The sequence below is a fragment of the Prorops nasuta genome, unplaced genomic scaffold (assembly GCF_024137725.1).
Source record: "Prorops nasuta isolate Cenicafe-Biocafe unplaced genomic scaffold, Cenicafe_Pnas_1.2 PNAS00022, whole genome shotgun sequence".
In the NCBI taxonomy this organism is placed as follows: domain Eukaryota; kingdom Metazoa; phylum Arthropoda; class Insecta; order Hymenoptera; family Bethylidae; genus Prorops; species Prorops nasuta.
In genome coordinates, this window is record NW_027116819.1 from 3,199,122 (window position 1) to 3,224,365 (window position 25,244).

A 25,244-nucleotide genomic window follows, 5' to 3' on the forward strand; every position below is an offset into this window, starting at 1 on the left:
TCGATCATGATTGTAGTAGATTGTAACGTTAGGACCAAAGTAACATACACATTCTTTCGGCGGTTTCAAATTTCCAAAGGAATCGAAATATACAACGATGTCGTTACGCTTGACGTAGGCTACCCAGTGGGTACCAGGGCCGCATTGATCGCCGAGATTCACGATCGCGCACTCGTTGCACCGCGGCCCGTCGAGCGGCAGAGATATGCGCATAAAGACTCCACGGAAATGTGGTATGCGTCGGCAGATGCGTGCCAATTGTATGTTACTAGTAGCACCTGAATCCGGGAGATCATTAAGACGACGAAATTTCCCCTCATACATTTTCTTCCTCTTATCCGACCGTTTTTTTTTGTTGTTTTTTTTCCACCTCCACGATTTCCCTCTCCGACGATTCGCTTGTACGGTTTCAGATAAAAACCTCGACCTCTCTCGCGCTTTGCCGACGCTTCCATCGCGCGATTGTGACGTTGCATTTCCTGCAACCGTTCTCTCTCAGCTTTGGCCCGGTTTACAGCCCTCGCTATACCCGATGCTCCACCTGCCAGTGCTCCGACTGCACCTAGCAGTGGGAGTATAGGTATTATACCGCCCCGTTTCCTCGGCACTCGAATTCTTCTCTTCCTCGTAGTAGTACCAATTTTTTTCTTGTTGTTCTTTTTTTTAGCCACTACTGCTTTCTTCATCCCGACAATATTATGTAATCCCAAGTCGAGTTTACGCTTAGCATTCATCGATGCCCATATGGCTGTGGCGACTGCGCGTTCACCCAAGGTCGCGTCTCTTGCGGTAATACGTTCACGCGCTCTCCTCGCTAGCACTTTATCGGCCTGATGACGCTCCGGTAAATCCTCCTTGTGCCAATATGCTAAGTCGTGATCGAGGCAGGCCTCGTCCAGCGGATTTATACCACGATCGCCGCGCACCAATCTTTCGCGGAGTCAGGTGCCGGGCCCGCTATAATTGTAACCGGGCACGTGCAGCTCAAATGGCAAATTTTTTAAGACTTTATTGAAGAACGATCCAGACATTTAGAGCAACTGCTTTATTTTTTCTCTCTCTCTTCTTGCTGACAAACGTAACAGTCTTTCATCGGTCTCGGTGGTCCGTCGTGGTGAGTAGTATTAGGTAGATTGTAGTGTTGCAAGTAATATTGATATTGCTGCACATCCGAGTCCGCGCGAATGTGCCGAGGTAATCTTTCCCACACACTTGCGATACTATCTGGAAAGTACTTGAGCAATACGATCTTCGGTATGTGTCCGAGCTGATGATTCGTCAAGTTCTGCAGGGAATCGACGACGACTAGCATGAACGCCATCATAATGGTAACTGACTGAATAGTTCCGTAATTCGCGAAATATAAATGAACGATACAGCTATGCCAGAAAGTTAATAGCGAGGATGCATTTCGTGAAGCATGTGCCGACTATTCGCGTGACAAATTTGGATAGTCATGCTCACAATGCTACCACGCAAGTAAAAAAACGTCACGGATCGCTATTACCATCTACGATACGCTGCATAGTTTGCGGTCCGTCGAATTGCGGTAAGACAAACATGGTGCTGAGCCTCATAGAGAGTCCGCACGTTGTGAGATTCGAAAACCTGTACGTCTACTCGAAGTCGCTGCAGCAACCGAAGTATCGATATCTGGAACAGCTTCTGCAGGACACGGAGGATATTGGTTACTTTCAATTTTCAAACAATTGCGAGGTTGTGATCGTCGCGAATGCAAAGCCGAATTCCATTTTCATATTCGACGATGTGGCCAACGACAAGCAGAACAATATAAGGGACTACTTTTGCATGGGTAGATATTCCAACATCGATTGCTTCTATCTCTGTCAGACTTATGCGAAAATCCCAAAGCATCTGATACGAGATAATGCAAACTTGCTAATAATATTTAAGCAGGATGGAACTAATCTGAAGCATATTTTCAACGATCACGTCAACAGTGATATGTCGTATGAGAAATTTCTCACATTGTGTTCGACCTGTTGGAGTCGCAATTACGGTTTCTTAGTAATAGACAAGGATAGCTCTCTGAAAAACGGTCGATATCGCAAAGGTTTCAACGAGTACGCCACGATCGAGTGAACGGCCTTGAGTGTTAGTTTTGATCGACGAACAGGTCGGTCGGATCTGTTAATAAACCGCGTCAGTTTGATCGGTTGATAATCGAGTGCCAGTTTGAACAGGTCGGTTGGATCTGTTAAAAACCGTATCAGTTAGATCGGTTTATAATTGTTTTTAAACAAAACCCCCCTCCAAAACAGCATCGCGATGGATAAAAAATCGCTTCTAAAGAGGATCGCCAAGACGAGCCTCGCAACAAGCATCGTGCCTTGAAATCGGAGAAGGCGATAATGGAGAGCAGTTTGAACGAGACATTCAAGCCGATAGTCGATCCATTGAAGAAACTCGTTTCGTAAACGGAGGATAGTGATAACATAAATAATAATTCGTTTATCAAATACAACGATAAATTGAGGAGGGGAGCCTATTTCACATCGACACCGCATCGAGTTGCTAAAAGAGCGAAGAATCTTAGTAGTAGTGATGAAACTATTACGAATCCATCGGATTTCATGACCGACGACGAGTCTTCTATAACCGATCAAACGTCGCCCAATTAAAAAAAAAGTTTGCTAGAAAAATTAAATATTGATCAAAACAAGGAACCAGGCTTGTTACAATTTGCCTTTAAACGTAATCCATTACATCCGATCCCTGCCAAGTATATTACATTACTTCTGACCGAAAGGGAAATCTTGATTGATCGTGCTTTTGGACCTCTTTATAAAAATGATCAACTGACGCTTGGTAGATGTAAATTTGAAATAAGTCATGAAGGAGATATTATTCTCGATAAGACGTCATACACCGGTACAATAGGTAGTTATGAACTAGTTTTCATGAGAGAACCCAATCGAGCTATTATAAAACCCGAAGATTTGGAACAATACAAGAGTATTCTCAATCAAACTAAGGCGCATAAACTGTTAAACGATAGTCTAAAACAAACAAAGGGTAATAAAGGTGTAAAATATACAGAAATTATGAAACCATTGCTGTTGTGAAAACCAATGTTACCGCCTGATCGGTTACCATCAACATCAGGCGCAAGAAAATCGTCAACGTCTGAGGCGTCAACATCAGGCGCAAGTAAAACGTCAGGTGCAAGTAAACCGTCAACGTCAGGCGCCAGTAAAGCGTCTACATTAGTAGAGGAGCAATGCGGTTCCGATGATAGGGAGTGGAGGAAGCTGTTTTGTGGTGTGGAAGGGGGATGGGTGGGGATAAGACTCTCTTAGTGTAGTAGTGGTGGGGATGAGGAAGCAAAGTGTTTTATAGTGGGATCGAGTTTGGTTAGGGAGGGGGTATTTTTCACCCTATGTCACAGTTGGAAGGTCTTATAGTGGGACCGAGTTTGGTTAGGGAGGGGGTATTTTTCACCCTAAGGTACCGTTGGTTAGTTATCCTACGGGGCCCTAGTTGAGGGAAGGTTTTTTCACCCTTCGAAGTCGATGGTTAGTTACCTTACATAGCCTAACTATTTCCGATAGGATAGTACGAGGGATGAAGAACAATTAGCTTGAAGAGAGGGGGAAATTTTCATGAAACATGCATATTTAAATAGAATTATTTTAGTATAAAAAACGTAGGCATAATGGCACCAAAGTTCGTTGATTTTCAAGGATTCCGTTTGACGGATAAGTCATTTATAATCAAAGAATTTGCTGTTGTACAAGAACAAAAAGTGTTCCATATTTTATTATTGCCTCCCTATTCATATGTATGGCTAAGTGAAGAGGAGCGAAAGCGGACAGAGTAAGTATATGAAAAAGAAAAAATATATATTATTTTTGTTTAATATAATGTTTCTTTTTAGCTGGTTCTTTCTAAATTATCACGGCTTAAATTGGGCGGATGGCTACTCACCCTACTATAAATATAAAGATATTATAAGGAAGTATATCTATGATGATGAGGATGAGATTTTTGTGAAAGGAATTGAAAATACAAATTGGTTAAGAGATATTTGTAATTTAGAAATAACTAATGTAGATAATTTTATGTGGGGGGATTTTGATTTAGAAGATAGCTTGAATAATTCACATCTTCAAGCACGTTTGAATCATGAAGGTGTATGTGCTTTAAAAAATGTCTATTATATGAAATATATGTATGAGCAAAAATCTGGAATATATGTATAACTGAAAAACGCTTGCATCTATTTTCTAACATGTCGTTACCTGTCCTCAATGTTCTCTTACCCCCTGAAGTGTTTCAGAGATCCTTTATCTGAAGAGAGCTCAGTTTCCCACACACTTTTCCTCAGTTCCTGATTAGTCCTCTCGAAGAAAAGAACAAAAGATGTCTCTACGAAATAGAGTTTGAAAACGCAAGAAGAATATCGCGAGTGGGTACGCGAGTGTCGTGAATATATTCATAAACTCAGAATCTCTAATCGCAACGCACCTATAGGCACGCTGCAGACAAATTTTGCAGAAATTGCACAAATACAGTGTCTTCTACTTAGAGCAGCTAAGGATAAGAGTTATTGTTTGAATCATGCTCTCAAGAATCCTGATTTAGGAAATCAGCATAATTATCATGAGTGGGTACGCAAGTGTCGTGATTATATTCGAAGTTTGAGAGATGCTAATAGATCTGCAGCTCCCGATATAGTACACAAAAATCTGACTGAAATAACAACTATCCAGCGGCTACTTCTGCATGCGGCAAAAAATAAGAAATCAATTGGAGTGAGAAAGCTTATTTGGAAAGATCTCGAGTCTTCATTTAAATCTCGAATATGTAGCGGAATGGTTGTAAATTATAATTATATAGAACCACGTGATTTTCTAACAGGTGCAAAAGACTTAGTACAGACCTACACAGAAAAAGTGTTTAATAACGTGAACGCAGTTAAGATAAATTGCATCTTTAACGGACAATTTATTTCTAAAGAGATAAGTGATATTAAACATATCTCAACCCGCAATGCAGTTTTATACAAAACTGATAGTTTCAGTGATTGGTACAATACAAATATAAGAGACAAAATTCTAAAAGAATTGAGTGAGTTTCAAGAGCGTGATAGTCGATGGGCGTTGGAAAAAATTCTGAATTTAATTATAAATATAAATTATTATAACCCGCTGCATATAGGTTGTGCAATCGAACTTCCAGAATCTATTAAGAATAAACAGGCTATGATAAACATACACAGTGATGATAATACATGTTTTGCATGGGCTGTTACGGCTGCACTCTATCCGGCAAAACCGAATACTCATCCACAACGAAAATCTTCATATCCTCATTTTACAACTGTTTTCGACGTTAGAAGTATAACGTTTCCGACTACATTAAAACAGATTCCGAAATTTGAGGAAGATAATGATGTCTCTATTAATATTTTTACTATGGTGGAAGAGACTGAGATGAATGAGAATACAATCATAGCACCTCTACAATTAACAAAATGCAAGAGGACCAGACACGCTAATCTTCATCTTCTTCTCGAGCATCAAGGACCAGCAGCACATTTTATATGCATCAGGAACCTTTCCAGACTTCTAAATGGACAGCTTACTAGAGGAAAACGCTCTCATCTTATTTGTGATCGGTATGTTTTACTGTATATATATATATATATATATAATTACTGCTTCTATATTCTAATATTACTTTTTCCCTCCAATCGTTGCTTACACTATTTCCACAATGATGAGAAACTAAAATCGCATGAACGTGATTGTGCGCAACTCAATAAAAACATCCGAATTGTGCTACCTGATAAGGACCGTTGGGTTTCTTTCAATAACACGAAGAACAGTGAGAGGGTGCCATTTGATATATACGCTGACATTGAGTGCTTGCTTGAAAAAGTTGAGCAAACGGATGACGAGATTGGTATTTATCAAAAACACATACCTTTTATTATAGGTTATTATTTTAAAAGCGTTCGTGATTCAACGCTTTCTAATTATAAATCATATCGAGGACTTGATTGTATTGAATGGTTTGTACATGAGCTTGATAAAATGGCTAGTATAGCGAGTGAAAAACTGAAAACAGTAATACCTATGCATAAATTAAGTATTAGTGAAAATTCAAGGCATTATACTGAACCCAACTGTCATATATGTAAAAAGCCGTTTCTTCCGGATCAAATACGTGTTCGCGATCATGATCATTTAACTGGTAAATATAGGGGACCTGCTCATAATAATTGTAATTTAAACTTTAAAGATTCACATGTAATACCAGTAATTTTTCATAATTTATTAGGTTATGATGCACATTTTATTTTCGGTACAATCGCTAACTTGTATGAAGGTTCAGTACACTTGTTACCTGTACATAAGGAGAAGTATATTTCATTCACTAAATTCATCCGTAAATAAAATATACAACTAAGGTTTATCGATTCTTTCAAATTTATGGCATCTAGTTTAGACAAATTGAGTTCATATTTAACGAGACCACAATTAAAAAATTTATAGTCAGAATTCTCATATTTAAACATAGAACAATTTAACCTTCTGACAAGGAAAGGTATTTTTCCTTACGATTACATAGATAGTCTGAACCGTCTGGAAGAAACTGCTTTACCTCCACGCGAGATATTCTATAATAGATTATCCGATAGTGATATTAGTGAGGGTGCGTATAATCACGCTAAGGAGGTATGGATCAAATTTCAAATACGAACACTTGTGGAGTATAGCGATCTCTATTTGAAAACTGATGTACTATTGTTGGCTGACGTTTTCGAAAAATTTCGTGATAGCTGCATGCAAACTTATAATTTGGATCCTGCTCATTATTATACACTCCCAGGCTTTACTTGGGATGCAATGCTCAAACATACAGGAATAAGATTAGAACTTTTCACTGACGTAGAAATGCTGCTTTTCGTAGAACGGGGCATACGTGGTGGTTTAAGCCAATGCTCGCACCGCTATGAAAAGGCTAACAATCGGTACATGCAAAATTACAATCCCGAGGAACCTTCTAAGTATTTAATGTACTACGATGTAAATAATTTGTATGGGTGGGCAATGTCTCAACCGCTACCTACTCACGGATTTCGCTGGATTGAAAATGTTAATAATTTGGACATCTCTAATATACCCATAGATTCACCTGAGGGTTATATTTTAGAGGTTGACTTAGAGTATCCAAGCATGCTTCACGATAAACATTCCGACCTTCCATTTTGTCACGTACGTGATGCACCACCGGGTACACGTCAGAAGAAGCTACTTGCAACTTTAGAAAATAAGGAGCGCTATGTTATACACTATCGTGCTTTACAGCAATGTATGCGTAATGGTGTTGTCTTAAAACACATTCATCGCGTTTTAGGATTTCAGCAGTCCACCTTGTTACGTAAATATATCGATCTGAACACTAGTTTGCGTGCAGCATCTAAAAATGAGTTTGAGAAAAATCTTTTCAAATTAATGAACAATGTGGTGTTCGGTAAGACTATAGAGAATGTTAGAAATAGAGTTGATGTGAGATTCGTGAGTAGGTGGGAGGGAAGATCTGGTGCTGAAGCAATGATTGCTAAGCCTAATTTTCACAGTCGCACTATATTCAGTGAGAATTTGGTCACGATTAAATTAACAAAATTAGCAGCTAAATTCGATAAGCCTATATACGTAGGTATGAGCATTCTTGATATTTCGAAAACATGTTTGTATGATTTTCATTATGATTATATGCTTCCTACGTTCGGTAGCAAATGTAAAGCGTTATATACCGATACGGATAGTCTAATATACAGCATCGATTGTGATGATATCTACACTATTATGAGGGAGAATCTTGCTAGATTCGATACAAGCGATTATTCTCCCAACAATCAGTACAATTTACCTCTAGTAAATAAAAAAGTCCCTGGGCTGATGAAAGATGAGAATAATGGGCAGATAATGACAGAGTTTATTGGACTGAGATCAAAAATGTACACATTTAAAGTACAAAATAAAATGATCAAAAAAGCTAAAGGTATTAAGACTTACGTTGTTGCTAGAAACATAACCTTCGAGGACTATAAGGACTGTTTAACAAATTTTACTGTACAAGTCCGCAATCAAAATTTAATTCGCTCAAAATTGCATAATGTTTATTCGATTACGCAACGGAAAGTAGCTCTCAGCCCATACGATGATAAGCGTTATATCGTGCACGGAACTGTATCGACTCTACCATGGGGTCATTATACAATAAATTAATTATATTTAAATTGAATAATTTTATTAATAAATATTGTTTTTACAAAATATTATCTTTATTTATCCATGAATTATGTTTATTATCGAATCCTAACCACTTCGCAAAGACCTTATCACCCTTCTTACGTAATACCTTCTCCACTAGATATACATTAGGATTAGCAGTTTTTAAAAGTTCATATTCGTAGAATCCTCCGTATATATCAGTACCACTAGAGTCTCTAAGTAAATATGTAACAGGATTTGTTTTCTGCACTTTTATAATTTCAAATATTTCAGTTGTCCAATTTGGTGTGTACCCCTTTGCGAATACATTCTTGTATTTACTGATTCGTACAAAATCACCTACATTGAACTTGGCACGGCCAACAATCTTTATATTATTGTATACTGTAGTCAGGAGCATATTAGCATGATCTGGCGTCAAATCAACTGGTCGCATTCCTATAGTACGATGTTTTCTTGTATTGTAGTCTTTAACTAGTCGCTGCAGTATGCCTCGCCAGTTATAATTTCCATTCAACGTAAATCGTTTCCACATTTCAGTCTTCAGCGTGCGATTCCAGCGCTCAACTATCGTAGCTTTCAATACGCTGTATGTTGAGTAATGATTTATTCTACGTTTTTTTATAAGCGATTTGAAATCACTATTATAAAACTCCTTGCCATCATCTGTTTGCAAATTTTTGGGACATCTCCCACTTTTCAGAATCTTCGTAAATGCGTCTGTCACTTCCTTGCCAGTTTTGGATTTTAGTGCTACTGCCCATCAAAATTTCGACAATGCATCAATAACTGTGAGAATATAGTGGTAACCTCCGTCAGTATAATTCTTCATATCAACCAGATCTGCTTGCCAGAGGTCATCGAAGCCTCGTATTATAACTCTTCTACGTTGAAAATTCCGTCTTGCAGGTACATGCAGTTCTTCGACCAATTTTTTCTTTTCTTCACTATCCATAACTCTTCAAGTATGTGTTGGGTTTACAAGGGTACAACGAGCACTGATGGTAGTAAAAGTTTCTTTTTCCTAATAAAACTTTATCGAATTATTTCAAGAAGAATTCTCCTTAGCATGATTCTCCCCATGAAAAATAGCACTTTTTTTAATTTCCCATTATCTTCATTATATGTTTCTTTGATTCAGCATCCTCTTTAGTCTGATTCTCCATGAAAATTGATGCATATTTCTTTAAATCTGCATTATCTTCAGCATGTTTCTGCATGAAATTACTCAATTTCACTTGAAAATCATTCAGCCTTAACTCGGTTTCATCCAGTCTTAACGCAATACTTCGTAAAATATCACTGTTTTCTTGCATTTCATTTTTAAAGTTCTCACGTACAGCATTCATATTATCTAGCAGAACATGCATATTCACAGCACATTTCTCATCAGTAGCATCAAATCCTAAATTTGAAATAATATTCCCCTTAGCATTAAATGCATTCATACGTTTATCAAATTGTAATGTTTCATCTTCAGTTTTACGGAAATATTTTCTCACATTACTGGCAGTGGAAATACCTCCAAATTTATTTATCGACATTGTGAAGTAACACAATCAACTGGGAAATTATGGAAAGTGTAATCTCTTTTATAGGATAATACGTTCTTCATGAAGCTCCTCAATTATTGATTGTATCTCATTATGATGATTCGTATGTCTTGCAGCAGATGATGCTATCAAAATTCTCAAACATTCAACTAATTCGTTCGGATCATTCCAATGTACATAGTTCACTGGTTCATTATTAACACACATATAACCGCTACCTTTTACAAGATTCTTTGGAGGAAATAATGGGCTAATTATTTTCTTCCATTTATGACCCTTATTCCCACGAAACTTTCCCTCGCTACTGTAATCTGCTCTGTGTACATTAGTTTGAGGAAGAATATTCTTATATGTTTTTAAATCATCTTCAGTATAATCATGTGGCTCTTTCATGAAGATCAATTCAAATAGACCAATAGTACCCTGATAATACTCATCATCAATAATAATAAAATCTTTACGATTTACTTTAAAAGAACATTTTCCAAGTCTCATTTTGTAAAGTCTAGCATCTCGTTCAACTCCAAAATTATCATCAATTAAATCCTTATTTTTACGCATAAACATCTCTGTATATTTACGTCCAATTGGTGCATATTCTGACAAAGAACTATTTAAATCTAAGGATCTTTGCAATGGCGATGATGGAGTTTCTGCTTGCATTGGTGATGGTATTGCTAAATCATTAACATCCTTTTCCACTTTCACTCCCTCCTCATCATCCCCATCCTCTTCCAGAGAAAGGTATAATGTTTCATTAGGTCGTGAATTTCCTTGCTCATCATCATCATCATCATCAGATGAAGGGGTTGGAATTTTAATTGTAGAGTTGTCTGCGAAATATTGACGTTGTGGAGTCGATGAGAAATAAGTCCTTTTACGTTTCGATGGAATAATCAAAGAATTATCGCTTACAATAGTCTTCTGTAGCGGTTCCTGTTTATACTCATATTTCGGGGACACGAAGGTAATCTCATTATGTTCAGTGTGCTTCTTCAATGGCTCAACAATTGGTTTAAAAGTTTCATTTAAATTGGTTTCCATCATTTCTCTTCCTGATTTGAGTGCACGATATTTTTCACGAATTACTTTACTTTTCGCGGCAATCTTCTTAAGCAGCATCTTTTCTTCCATTTTCCTGCTTTCCATGTTTTCCACGTTCAATCCACGTTCAATCCAGGTTCAGTCCACGTTTTTATTTCCACGTTTATACTAGGTTTATTCCACGCTCATTTGATGTGTGTGTGTTTTGATGGACACTTAGCTCTAAACTGAACAATCTTAAGCAAACGGTATACTATTTAATCTTAGTATACTCATCGAAACCTTTCCGATATCTACCATTTTGAATTGTACTATCCTTGTCGATCACTAGAAATCCATAATCATGGTGCCAGCACTTTGAACACATTTCATTGAATTTTTCAAATGACATATCCGTGTTTACATGATCGTTATAAATATGTTTTAAATTAGTACCATCTTGCTTAAAGATTATGAGAAGATTTGCCTTATCACGAATCATGTGTTTAGGAATTTTAGCATAAGTCTGGCAGAGGTAGAAGCACTCAATATTTGAATGCCTACTCATGGAGAAGTAGTCTCTGATATTATCCTGCTTATCGTTAGCAACATCATCAAATATGAAAATAGAATTGGGTATCGCCTCAGTTACCTTTACAACGTCGCTATTGTTTGAAAATTTAAAATATCCAATACCTTTTAGTCCTTTTAATAACCGTTCAAGGTATTGATACTTGGGTTGTTGAAGCGACTTTGAGTATACATAAATATTTTCAAATCTCACACCGTTAGGACTTTCTACGAGACTAAGCAGTACGTTTGTTTTACCGCAATTCGAGGGTCCGCAAATTATACTACGAATTGTAGATGGAAGTAGAGATCCATGACATTTCCTCCTTCCTCCACAACCCCCACCGACAATAAAGCGATCGGCTTTGGAGACACGAATGTGCAGTGGTTGCTTTTTCGAAATCCATAACTTTAAAACTCTATGATCATGCAAGCTATTTATAGACTTGAAGCAGATTATCTCATCAGTTCTCATTATGTCGTTGTTATTGTTAGATGTGCTACGTTTGGAGGATTTAACTATTGAGCAGCTTGAATACATTCCAAAAATTTTACTATTGAAGCGCTTTCCAAACAGTATTCGACTTGTTTGGTGTAAATTGCCTGAGCACATTCGTACAGATCCTGAAGTGCAACAATATCGTGCCTGTACGGAACATTATAATTTACCTAATCAAGATTATTTTGATGGATTACCACCTTCAATAAAAAATTGCTGGATGTGTCAACGAACCCGTTAGGAAAGCATGACATGATGAGATATGGTTGTGGATCTTTTTTCAATAAGCTGCTAAATAAACTACCCTTCGAGCTGCATGTACCTGGCTACAATTATTGCGGTCCAGGTACTCGCCTTCATGAACGGTTAGCACGTGGTGATCGAGGAATAAACCCTCTGGATGATGTTTGCCGTGAGCATGATATCGCATATTCAGTATATAAGGACCTGCCCTCGCGTCATCATGCTGATAAAGTACTTGCACGCCGTTCACGACAACGTATCATAGCTAGTGACTCATCCGTAGGTGAACGAGCGACAGCGACTGCTGTCTGGGTATCAATGAATACAAAACGGAAACTCGGCTTAGGACTGCGAGTGTCTAGAAAAAGTACGAAGAAAAGAAAAATTCGTGTACCGAAAAAACGAGGTGGTTTATTGATGAAGAAGTCACTTACTAAAACGAAACGGGAGGGGTTTATTACCATTGCTTCCGCTGTTGAGTGCGGTGGGCGTATTAGCTGGCGGTGCGGCAGGTATAGCAAAGGCTGTAAACGACACCAAAGCAGCCAAAAAACAATTGGAAGCAATGCATCGACACAATCGCTTAATGGAAGCGAGACGGGGACAAGGTTTATACCTCGCACCATACAGTCGAATAGGAGAGGGAGTGAAAAGGAAAAGGAAAAGGAAAAGAAAATAAATGGACTTCCTAAATCTGGACCTACTAGTACACAGTGGGAAATTGAATCGTGTGTGCTTCGGCTAGCTTCACTATGTAATTTAACGTGCAAAATGATATACTACACTATAGTTGAAAGCACACACGATTCAATTTCCCACTGTGTAATATGCAATTATCAAACGTCTGCCGTAAAATACCGCATTTTCGGGGAGTCTTTATGCGTACATCTCTACCTCAAAATGCACAACGCAATGAGTGCGCAATTGTGAATCTTGATGACGAACAAGGTCCTGGAACACATTGTGTCGCTTACGTTAAACGTAATAAGCACGTTAAGTATTTCGATTCCTTCGGAAATTTAAAACCTCCAATTGAACTTGTGGAATATTTTGGACCTTCTGCTATAATCTACTACAACCACGACCAATATCAATCGTATGGGTAACCGGACATTTGGCCTAAAAATTTTTTGGTCAGGCGTACCCTCCTCTACACAATCACATGAAAATGGCTGAAGTTTGCGCATCCTTTAGCGCCTCTGGCGGGGCATATTTTAATTAATATTCACAATCCGGCAACGTTGTTCCGAACTGTCAGATTACAGGTTATTATTGTTTTGTGATAGCAATAAATGTCAGGTCAGTAATAATTATTTAAATAAATTAAAATTTTTGTAATGTTAAGAAAACGATGCTTTGTGTAAAATATTTGTTGCAGGCTGCTGGTAAATTTGTCATTATCCTTTGAAATATTTAAAAAGGAGGCACACGTAGAACAACATTGGGATCAGATATTATTGTATAATTGACATGTTAAATATCAAAGTGATCTCTCTCTCTCTCTCTCTCTCTGCGCTTAAAAAGAAGCAAACAATTCCAAGATACAATTGCCATGACTGCGGGCAAACACAAGTTATTTATTATGCCTCATATGTGTCCTCGATACAAATCTTAAAATTATGAGGTAAATGTATCAAGCAGTACAAGCTAGTTTGTATTAAGGTAAATGATTTCGCATATTATTCAATATTCTTATGATTTTAAGCAGTCTAATTATTAAATGCAGTTTTTCGATGCAGGTATGGTAAATACAATAAGTAGTGACAAACTACTGGCAGAGAAAGGACTGTTCAGAAGCTGCGAAGGAGCTGAATCTCTGATAAATAAGCTTGAGTTTGCAGAATAATTTCATCTTTAATTAATAATTACTGTGTGCATGATGGGATTTTGCAAATGGTGTAAAAAGCACACTATTGAGATTGTTGTTCAACGTTAAGCCAAAAGCTGCTTCTCATCATAGTAAGATCTTTGTCTAAATATTATGTTGTATACCACATCTTTAAATTTACAAATATTGTATTCTAGTTACACAATATTTTTGTAATGATCACCTAATTAGTTGGAAAATGACAGGATACCTACCTCAAACGTATGTTAGTAGCAGACTTGAAGGAATGCACAGAAATATTGAGTACTATACCATTAATTTCTTAAGCACATGGACATATACTCATTATTAATAATCAGACACTGTCATTAAGAATACCCTAATGCAAATTATTTAATATGAAGCAGGAAACAATTGCAGAAAGGCCAGAATAGTCAATTATAACAAAAGATTATAATCTCATCACTGATATTCTTTCTAAAAAATTAATACATAATTCTATAGTAAGTAAATTATCAAGACTTTGCACAATGGCTTTAACAACAATTTTCACTAAAAATTACATCTATTTACAGACCACCGTTAAAATGCAAAGTCGACTGCAGTCACATATATGAAGAGGCACTCTCCAGTATTTGGTGTACAACACTGTATGTTTAGTGTTGCATTGAACGTATATTTTATACGATCATTATAAATTTAAATGGTATGAAACATTTACAAAAACTTGGTAAGAGAATATCTTCCACAATTTTTTTTTAGTTACAAGTGACCATCTCTATTCCTTAAATTATTCTACATAGGTTTTATATGTGCATTCACAGGATGGTCGGTTAATTGTATATAAAGATATGGTTTGCAATTTGTCAAGAAAATTTGTCTTTGTCAGCGTTTAATTCTAATATCGTCTAATGAATTTATTCCATTGTTTAATTAAACAGAAGCACATATGTAATATATTTTTATTAACCACATAAAGTGCTAACAAAATTAATGCTTATACATCTGTATATATATATATATAATTAGTAACCAGTTCAATATAATTTAGCACTCTAAAATAATATTTCAATTGCTGTTGCTTTATTCGTCTTTTTTATACTAAAGAGATCAGAAGATTATGTATTAGTTAAAATACCTCATTATTAGTAATATTTTTAAATGCACAATTATACTTCTGTGTATTTACGTAAATTGTATACTGAGAAAAGTATGTTTTAAGCTGATAATATTTAATTTCATATTACTTTTTTGAAAGTAGTTACATATTAATGTTTAAATAAATGAATTTTATAATCTTTCTGTTGCGCGATGAATGTCTGATCTATATTTGGTTTAACTTCTTTCACTTTGCTATAATTATACAGGTGTTTTGTAATCAATATAATTTTCCTTTCCGGTTTTATACTCACAACGAAATACTGATTTGTGCATGACTGTAAGGAATCATGTTTATTTTTAGTGTTATAGCATGTTTAAAATTTTTAAAAGGCACATTTTATTATTCCAACTTAATAATATTATCCATAAAATATTCAACGAACTTATTCCAAAAGAGAATATAAATATTTGACTGTATTTTAAATCGAATATTATTTTGTATATATTATGCATATATATGCATATATCCTCTTATTTTACGTGGAAAAGAAACAGCGCATACCCCTCATTGATTGTAATTCTACATTTTCCAGAAAAATAATTTTTACATATAAAACTGTAGAAGCATGTTGTATATATATAATTTTAAGCGCAGCTATGTAATGTTTAAAGTGAGAATATATTCACTCCATACCCCTATCTGTTTATCACTTACTTTTTTGAAGAATATAATAGATTTTTAATCTGCATTTAAAAAAGAAATAAAAGCAAAACTAAAATTGGTTTTTAATTTGCTTGGACGTAAGTAATTATACACGAAAAGCCTAGTTCGTAGGCCTCAATATTTTTTTTTCTTAACAAATTTTATTACGTACATGGAAAATTATTTTATGGCTTTTTAGAGCTTTTCATTATTCATTACAGAAATTGTCAAGTTTAGTAGCGGGATTTTTAACATTTCTAATTTTCTAAATGGTTTATACTTGGAGAAACTGAAAGACATTTTAAACGATGTGCAAATAATTTTTATGTCTTTATCAGAAGAACTACCTATTTCAATTTATATTAATATTTATCATTGCTTGTTTACGGATTATAAATTTTACATTAGATTATAAAGAAGTAACTGATTTTATTTCAATTTGTATAAAGAAGTCACTTTCCTTTTATTTTCTATTTTTCTTTTGTTGTATTATTTGTCTCGGTTAAAACAAATCTATTCCTCAATGTATTTTGAAGATTATCGTAAGAATATAGAAAGTTTATACTACTATTTTAAAAAGAAATCTAAATTGTTATAAACTATGGTAGTATAATAATCACAAGTATATTTGTTGTTAGTTTGTAAAATCAGTCATATTTTTCTACAAAAGGTAAAATTTCAAATGATGCTAACTTGAACAATGCAAAAACGAATAAAAATATTAGCAAAATTAAGTATTAGATCTTTACATAAATGTCATACAATGTATCGCTAGGAAGCTTTATCGGCACTTTAAAAGCTTTGGCGGTAACATTAAACATACCGTGCGGCACTTTTTATAAGCACAAGCGGTTAACATGAGAAAAATCAAAACGTAAACAATGTCATCCACTATAAGTTTAATACTATACCTAAAGCACAGAGCTCAGTCTGCATCTAATATTCAAAAGGTGTACATAGAATTTTATTCTACAAAATGTCACTTGAAAGTGAAGTAAAGTTTCCAGACGGATATTTTTACCATAAAGTCAGATGCTATAATCAAAAGGACGGTGCTACCATAATGTAAGTAATATGTACGAATATCCTACTATTTTTATTATTATTAATTGCAAAAAGTTTAATAAGTTATACATATTCATTATATTTTTATTAGATATTTTAAATGTGGTTTGAAAAATACATGCTCAGGTAGGGCAAAAATTGTTAAAAGAATAGGATGTGTAGACAAATTCATTGCCAGCAAAACTCACAATCATCCACCTGATAACAATAAAAAAATTAAAAAATATTTTAAGGAACAATTAAAACAATTTGCACATTCTTCAAAAATCATGCCGTCAACTAAAACGAGAGAAATTTATAATCACTGTGCTTTAAAGTTTGTATCTTTAATTGGCGCGATTTCAAATCTACGTTTTAAAATATTTAATTTCACATGCGTACATTCTTCTCCTTCATCGTAGAAACCCTAAAGCAGCTAGGATAACTCCTTTTAGAGAAATTGACAGGTCAATCAGAAGGTGGAAGGGACAAAAATATCCAAATTTGAATATTAATTTACATGGCTTAGAACAAATTCTAAAAACCAGAGAATTTAGAAAATTTTTGCGATTTAAGATAGATAATCAAACGCATAAATTGTCAATTTTACAATATGAGGAAGGTGAAAATGTTCTCGTATTTTTATTTGACAAAAAACTCATCCAAGATATAGGAAAGATTGAAACAATTTATGTAGATGGTACTTTCGAAACTACACCGAAAATAAAAGGACTGTATCAAATTATAACATTAATGGCCAATCACAATGGAAAGGTAACAATTTTGTAGCTCCTCATTTAATTTTTATCACACTAGATACATATAATGTAGATTCTAATTATTTCACTCGTATATTTTTTCTATTATAGGCAATTCCGTTTTTGTGGACAATGGCGAACAAAAAAACAGGACACTTATATAATAATATGTTTACTTTTATCAAATTAAAAATAATAAATTTGTGTCCAAATATAATTCATGTAGACTTTGAAAAGGCACTTCAAAATGCACTACAAAATCATTTTCCATCTGCACAAATTGTTGGCTGCTACTTCCACTATATACATGTATGTATAATTAAACTTATTTTCATTACTGTTTATGTGTTATACGAAGCAGTTTAGATTACTGCTCGAAAGAAAACGAATATTACCTTTTGAAGAATGGAATATTGTTAAATTAAAAAAAGCTAAAGCTTCGTAAAAATGCAGTTAAAATCGTTCCTATTGAAATTAAATGTTAAATATCTCTTCTTTACAAAATGTACAACAGTTTTTTTATTGATCTTGCGTTGCAGTTTTACGAAAATGATATATATTATTACCTAATGTTACAGAAATGAAAAGTGCTGAAAGTAATTTTTATCAATTTTGATTATAGCTCCTTCTCTTGCTTTACAATGTCACCATTTCTTAAACTCCGACACGATAGAGAGAGCCCTTTGATATATAATTGTTTATTCATATCTTATAATTTCATTGTTAATTAAATCAATTGATTTAATTTAAATTTTAAAAAGCCATTCAAATAAATTTTTTAACATATTTCAATTAAGTCAATTCCATTCATCAGAAATGGAGTGTTTAGATAAAGCCCAAAAATACAAGGTTTCTTGAAGCGCTTTTAATTTTACAAAAATTAATGTTACTCAATTATAACTAGGTTGAAATGAAAAAGAAAATTGTTGCAGTTCGTAACATGTATCGCCACATATATAATGAATGAAACCTATATTTTAATTTTTTTTTTAATCTTACGCAAGATGAATAAAAACTCTAATAGGAATCATCCCGAAAATCCAGTTATCACCCTTATAAAACAATAACATTCTTTTCCAATGATTTTCTCATGAAGCTCTTATAATTACATATTTTATTTCTGATAATAAAAGTAGTTATCGATTAATTTCTTAAACATATAGTGTAATTAAAGCTTTTTTAATTTGCAGAATATTAGAAAAAAAGCAAAAAAATTTTTAATTTTTAAGGAATATTCAAAATCGCAAAATTTGGAAAAAACACGAATTTTACTAATAATGAGGCACATTTTTAATTTGCCGTTGCTTCCGTCCTTTTTAATGGCCGAAGGACTCCAAATTGTTATTGCACAAATAAAAAAATATAATTTATTTGGAATATTTAAAACATTTTTAAAATACGTGGAAAATTACTGGGTTTATAAAATAGATGCTAATATCTTATCAGTTTTTAATCGAAAAGAGAGAACGAATAACTATATCGAAAGATACCACAGAACTCTCAAAGAAATGTTCGGACCACATCCAGATATTTTTAAATTTTTAGGTAAATATATATGTACATTTATGTGCTAAATCACTAGTTCCTTTAATTTAAACAATTTTATTGAAATATATATATATATATACATATTATAATATTTTTTAATACTATTATATGTTTACAGACAATTTGACACAACTTATTTCCTTATATGTCATTGAAAATGTAAACAATATTAACGCTCAACACCACAGAAAAGAAGCAAAGCAATACGAAGATTCCCTTAACAATCTGTGGCAAACGTCATTCAAAAATATTAATAAAAAAAATGAAAGAAAAATCATTTTTCAATTTTTAAGTTCAATGGCTGGTGCAAATAATAAATTAATGACAAAGATTGAACATATTATTTCTGAAACACTCAATTTAACAGTAATAATTTTCACTTTTTTAATTTATAAAGGATATGTGTTTAACTGGTGCCAACCCGGAAAATCATAAAAAAGGTCAGGATTTTAAGAACAATATTCTAATAAAAATTTTTAATATGATTAATATTTACAAAGTTACATATCAATAAATTGTTTGGGCGAAAGTCTGTAAAAATATTTACACAAACCTTTCACCCAAACAAATTATTATGTAACTCTGTAAATATTAACAACATTAAACATTTTGATTAAAATTTTTTTCTGAAAATCCTCTATTTTTTTAACATTTTCCGGGTTGGCAGTAGTTAATAACATATCCTGTATAAATATACAATAAGTGTTTATTAATACACTAATTTCTGTAGCTGTGTAAAATTGTCTTTTCAACAGGATTAAGCAAATTGAACTATATATCTCAGCAAGAAAGAGGCGAATAAAGCAACAGCAATTGAAATATTATTTTAGAGTGCTAAATTATATTGAACTGGTTACTAATTATATATATATATATATACAGATGTATAAGCATTAATTTTGTTAGCACTTTATGTGGTTAATAAAAATATATTACATATGTGCTTCTGTTTAATTAAACAATGGAATAAATTCATTAGACGATATTAGAATTAAACGCTGACAAAGACAAATTTTCTTGACAAATTGCAAACCATATCTTTATATACAATTAACCGACCATCCTGTGAATGCACATATAAAACCTATGTAGAATAATTTAAGGAATAGAGATGGTCGCTTGTAACTAAAAAAAAATTGTGGAAGATATTCTCTTGCCAAGTTTTTGTAAATGTTTCATACCATTTAAATTTATAATGATCGTATAAAATATACGTTCAATGCAACACTAAACATACAGTGTTGTACACCAAATACTGGAGAGTGCCTCTTCATATATGTGACTGCAGTCGACTTTGCATTTTAACGGTGGTCTGTAAATAGATGTAATTTTTAGTGAAAATTGTTGTTAAAGCCATTGTGCAAAGTCTTGATAATTTACTTACTATAGAATTATGTATTAATTTTTTAGAAAGAATATCAGTGATGAGATTATAATCTTTTGTTATAATTGACTATTCTGGCCTTTCTGCAATTGTTTCCTGCTTCATATTAAATAATTTGCATTAGGGTATTCTTAATGACAGTGTCTGATTATTAATAATGAGTATATGTCCATGTGCTTAAGAAATTAATGGTATAGTACTCAATATTTCTGTGCATTCCTTCAAGTCTGCTACTAACATACGTTTGAGGTAGGTATCCTGTCATTTTCCAACTAATTAGGTGATCATTACAAAAATATTGTGTAACTAGAATACAATATTTGTAAATTTAAAGATGTGGTATACAACATAATATTTAGACAAAGATCTTACTATGATGAGAAGCAGCTTTTGGCTTAACGTTGAACAACAATCTCAATAGTGTGCTTTTTACACCATTTGCAAAATCCCATCATGCACACAGTAATTATTAATTAAAGATGAAATTATTCTGCAAACTCAAGCTTATTTATCAGAGATTCAGCTCCTTCGCAGCTTCTGAACAGTCCTTTCTCTGCCAGTAGTTTGTCACTACTTATTGTATTTACCATACCTGCATCGAAAAACTGCATTTAATAATTAGACTGCTTAAAATCATAAGAATATTGAATAATATGCGAAATCATTTACCTTAATACAAACTAGCTTGTACTGCTTGATACATTTACCTCATAATTTTAAGATTTGTATCGAGGACACATATGAGGCATAATAAATAACTTGTGTTTGCCCGCAGTCATGGCAATTGTATCTTGGAATTGTTTGCTTCTTTTTAAGCGCAGAGAGAGAGAGAGAGAGAGAGATCACTTTGATATTTAACATGTCAATTATACAATAATATCTGATCCCAATGTTGTTCTACGTGTGCCTCCTTTTTAAATATTTCAAAGGATAATGACAAATTTACCAGCAGCCTGCAACAAATATTTTACACAAAGCATCGTTTTCTTAACATTACAAAAATTTTAATTTATTTAAATAATTATTACTGACCTGACATTTATTGCTATCACAAAACAATAATAACCTGTAATCTGACAGTTCGGAACAACGTTGCCGGATTGTGAATATTAATTAAAATATGCCCCGCCAGAGGCGCTAAAGGATGCGCAAACTTCAGCCATTTTCATGTGATTGTGTAGAGGAGGGTACGCCTGACCAAAAAATTTTTAGGCCAAATGTCCGGTTACCATCGTATGATTCAAGCATATGCGGTCAGTTGTGTGTCAAGTTTCTACGTGAACAATGTCTTTAACAGTTACACTCTCTGGCCGTGACTCGGTATTGGGGTCAGATTTTTTCCCCCCGATCGATCTTCGAGATGGACATTATGAACTCGGTCTCGTAGACTTTCAGAGCTTCAATTCAATCTGTAATGTTGATGAGACAAACAATATATTTTACGTTGATGATCAGGAGCTAACTATACCTACAGGTTGTTATGAGCTCAATGCTATAAATGACTTTTTACGTGCTCAGATTTTCGAAGGTGATGAAGAAGAAGTAATTGTTCTACGTGCTAATAATAATACATTAAAAAGTGAAATAAAGTGTAAATATCATATTGATTTTACACAACCTAACAATATAGGCTCTTTGTTGGGTTTTTCATCAGATCGTGTTATTCCACCGAACACACTAGCTGAATCAGACGAGCTCGTAAACATTATAAGAGTAAATATTCTACGAATTGAATGCAACATTACAGCGGGTGCGTACACAAACGGTAGACCTCGACATGTTATACATGAATTTATTCCGAGTGTTCCGCCAGGTTATAAAATCGCAGAAACACCGAAGAACTTCATTTACTTGCCAGTCATTGCGAAAGTAATTGACCGTCTCACCTTGCGTATTCTTGATCAGGAAGATCGTATAGTAAATTTCGGAAGTGAAGAAATCACAATTCGTTTACATTGTTATGGGTTCACACCGTGACAAACTAATTCAAGTACTTTTGGTACAACTAAATTTATTCAGTCCTTGTAGAGTTATTTTACAATGTTGAGTTATAAAAATAAATTATAGTTATACAAGTTTTTAGAGGTTTTAAATAAAAAGATTATCTAATTGAAGTTAGATTGAAATTAGAGTAACTTGGGAGCTAATGCCCGGTTAAAGTCAGATGACTTGTTCTAGTTACTGCTGGGCCTGGACTGATCGGTCAGGAACCGAGCAGTCAAGTCGTTGCCTCAAAATGCATCGATTTTCATGACCATATATGGTATGGTTTTAGGGAATCGATCGTGCGTCAGTGGTTACTAAGTCAACTGTGCGTCAATAAGACGATTGTTCTAATAGCTGACTAAGATTTTTAGCCACGCGCGCTCTGAGGCCCTGGCAACAGAGAAGTACTGTTGCCTAAGAAAGAGGTTCAGGTTGCATACGAATGACGCCACACGGCTCTTGGTTAGAATGCAACCGGAGCCTTTTTGAATTAAACTATCTTTTATGAATTAAATGTTTTAATTCTAGTTATTGGCTAGTTAATAGAGAAAAGTAGTATAAGTAGTTATATGTATATAACACCCCTCCCCCCCTGGGGGAAGAGTACCATAAGGGACTCTTAATTGTTTACAGCACCGATATGTGGTCGGAGTTTTGAGAGTTAACATCCTCTTGCATCTCCATCGCTTCTTTTTTTATTACTCTGGTCCTTGGCTTGGGTGTGGGCCTACGTTAACAATAGTGCCACAATGCGTAGAGTCCTATTCCAAGTAGTAGTAAAACCAAGGCTGAGTATGAGGATACTGTGTGGTGAAACAGGTAGTGGCCCGTCCCTTGACCTTTTTTTTCTAGGTCCTTCTCGAGGTCCTTTAATTGAACGCTGAGGGTGTTGAGTTCGTTCACTTTGTTTAACACATTGTGAAGTCGAGGTATCTTGTTGGTGTCCGCTTTATTCATGCTGTTTTTGGGATCAATTGTATTTAAAGAAAAATTATAGTTTGGAATGTAATTCCTTCGCTTGCTTATTCTATAGGTTTGTACGGTTTCCAATATAAAATCAGTAGCTGTTAGCAAACAATTATTATGTAGGTAAATTGTCCCGGAGCCCATTAATTCTACGCTAAATTTCGGTTTATTTTTACAAATTATCTCTATAATTTCTTTATGCGGAGTCGTAAATATCCATGATGATGGATTGTTCATTGGTATCAGCATTGGCTGAACCAGGTGTACTGCTTTATGTTCACATGTATCTGTTTTTATCGCTTTAAGATATAAGGCAATTTCACATGGGTTTACGCTTTTTATCTTTATCATCGGTTTTTCTAACGGGCAAAAATATTGGTCGTTAATTATGTTACAATTTCCTAATTCTTTTAGGTCATATTCTGTGTACCTTTCTGTTGTACTATCTATTGCTAGGTATTCTCTTTTCAGATTTATTATTGTGAAGAGTGTTTTTGAAATGTTTGTTGGAATCGGAATAGGGTATAAGTGTATAAGCTCGTATTCTTTTGGTGTAACTAATGGTATACTTAATATTACTATTAGTTTATTGGTTTTAGACCAAATTGTGGGTTTCATTAACCTTACAATTAAGTGTATATTTAGATTGTCTAATGTTATTGGGAATTTCGTACCCGATGTAATGTGTTGTATCGCATCTTTTAAATATTGTAAGATTTTTGAATGTGGGATAACTTTTGGGTTTATTACTCCGTTTGTTGCTTGTATCGCAAAATTTAGGAGATGATCGGTATCTATCATTAGCTGTTCCGCGGCAAAGTCTATATTATATAACGTTTCTTTTTCCACTTGCTGCGTAAGCAGGCTATTCGCCGTGCGTGATAGCATTTCTTCGTTCGCGTACAGATTTCTTACGCTGCTATTAAATATTTCTAGATTCCTAACAATAATTTGTATTTGACTTTTTAATGCTTTTTTATTAGTATCTACTTCATTATCTAAATCTTCTAAATGTTTATTTATTTTTTCTTCATCTTCGCTATCCATTGTTCCGAATAACGATTTTCCTAATGAACCAATCGCATTAACTAAACCTCGCTTTGATCTATCTGTATGTTCTGTTATTTCAGTAAGTTCTTGTAAGTTTCGTTTTGTCGTGTTTAATTTGTAGTCTATGTCGTTTATCGTGTTCATGCAAGTTTGCTTGTTGTTGTCGTTATTACAAAATCGTTGTTCTTTCATTATTTTTTCTAGTGTCTTATGTCTCGTATAATATTCGGTGACGTCCGTTGTAATTACTAGTTTCCATTTTTCTTTATAGTAGTTTATAGTTCCAATACGTTCGTAAAAGAGTCCTGGTTGTCCAACTATGGGGTCTATTTTGACTTGTTGTTTCGTCCGTCCAATGTGGATAATTGTTAATAACAATAGGAACCTAGAAAGAATGTTATTTATTAGAAAGTGAAAGATTTCTTTCTTTTCTTGTCTTTTTTTTTTTTTTCAGTGCTGTTCGACCCATGGCTTGAACGTTATGCGATCGCCAGGTCAGCGCTTTTTTTTATGTGTTCCTAAGTGGGGATTTTCCTATATAATGTGCGTTTTTCGGACGTGAAGTCATTTTCGTTCCTTCTTTCGAAGTGCATAGTTGCTCGACGTTTTTTAAAAGAAAATATGGTTAGTGCTCGGAAACAACAGTTGGCTAAGTACCGGCCTCATGATCGGGGATTATGCAACGAACATGGCGTTCCCCTGTTTGGATTTTTTGGTGGTT

General features: G+C 34.3%; 2 long non-coding RNA genes across 2 annotated transcripts; one reads left to right on the forward strand and one right to left on the reverse strand.

Moving 5' to 3' along the window:
* The first annotated feature begins 13,572 nt into the window (after positions 1 to 13,572).
* LOC136781370 (uncharacterized) lies at positions 13,573 to 14,697 on the forward strand. Its single transcript, XR_010823903.1, has 4 exons — positions 13,573 to 13,817; positions 13,895 to 14,114; positions 14,181 to 14,486; positions 14,559 to 14,697. It is a non-coding gene; the product is annotated as an uncharacterized lncRNA (long non-coding RNA).
* A 4,942-nt stretch (positions 14,698 to 19,639) lies between these two features.
* Positions 19,640 to 21,435, reverse strand: LOC136781276 (uncharacterized). The gene is made up of 4 exons (XR_010823896.1): positions 21,191 to 21,435; positions 20,894 to 21,113; positions 20,522 to 20,827; positions 19,640 to 20,449 (listed from the first exon to the last, which is right to left on the reverse strand). It is a non-coding gene; the product is annotated as an uncharacterized lncRNA (long non-coding RNA).
* Positions 21,436 to 25,244: the final 3,809 nt, after the last annotated feature.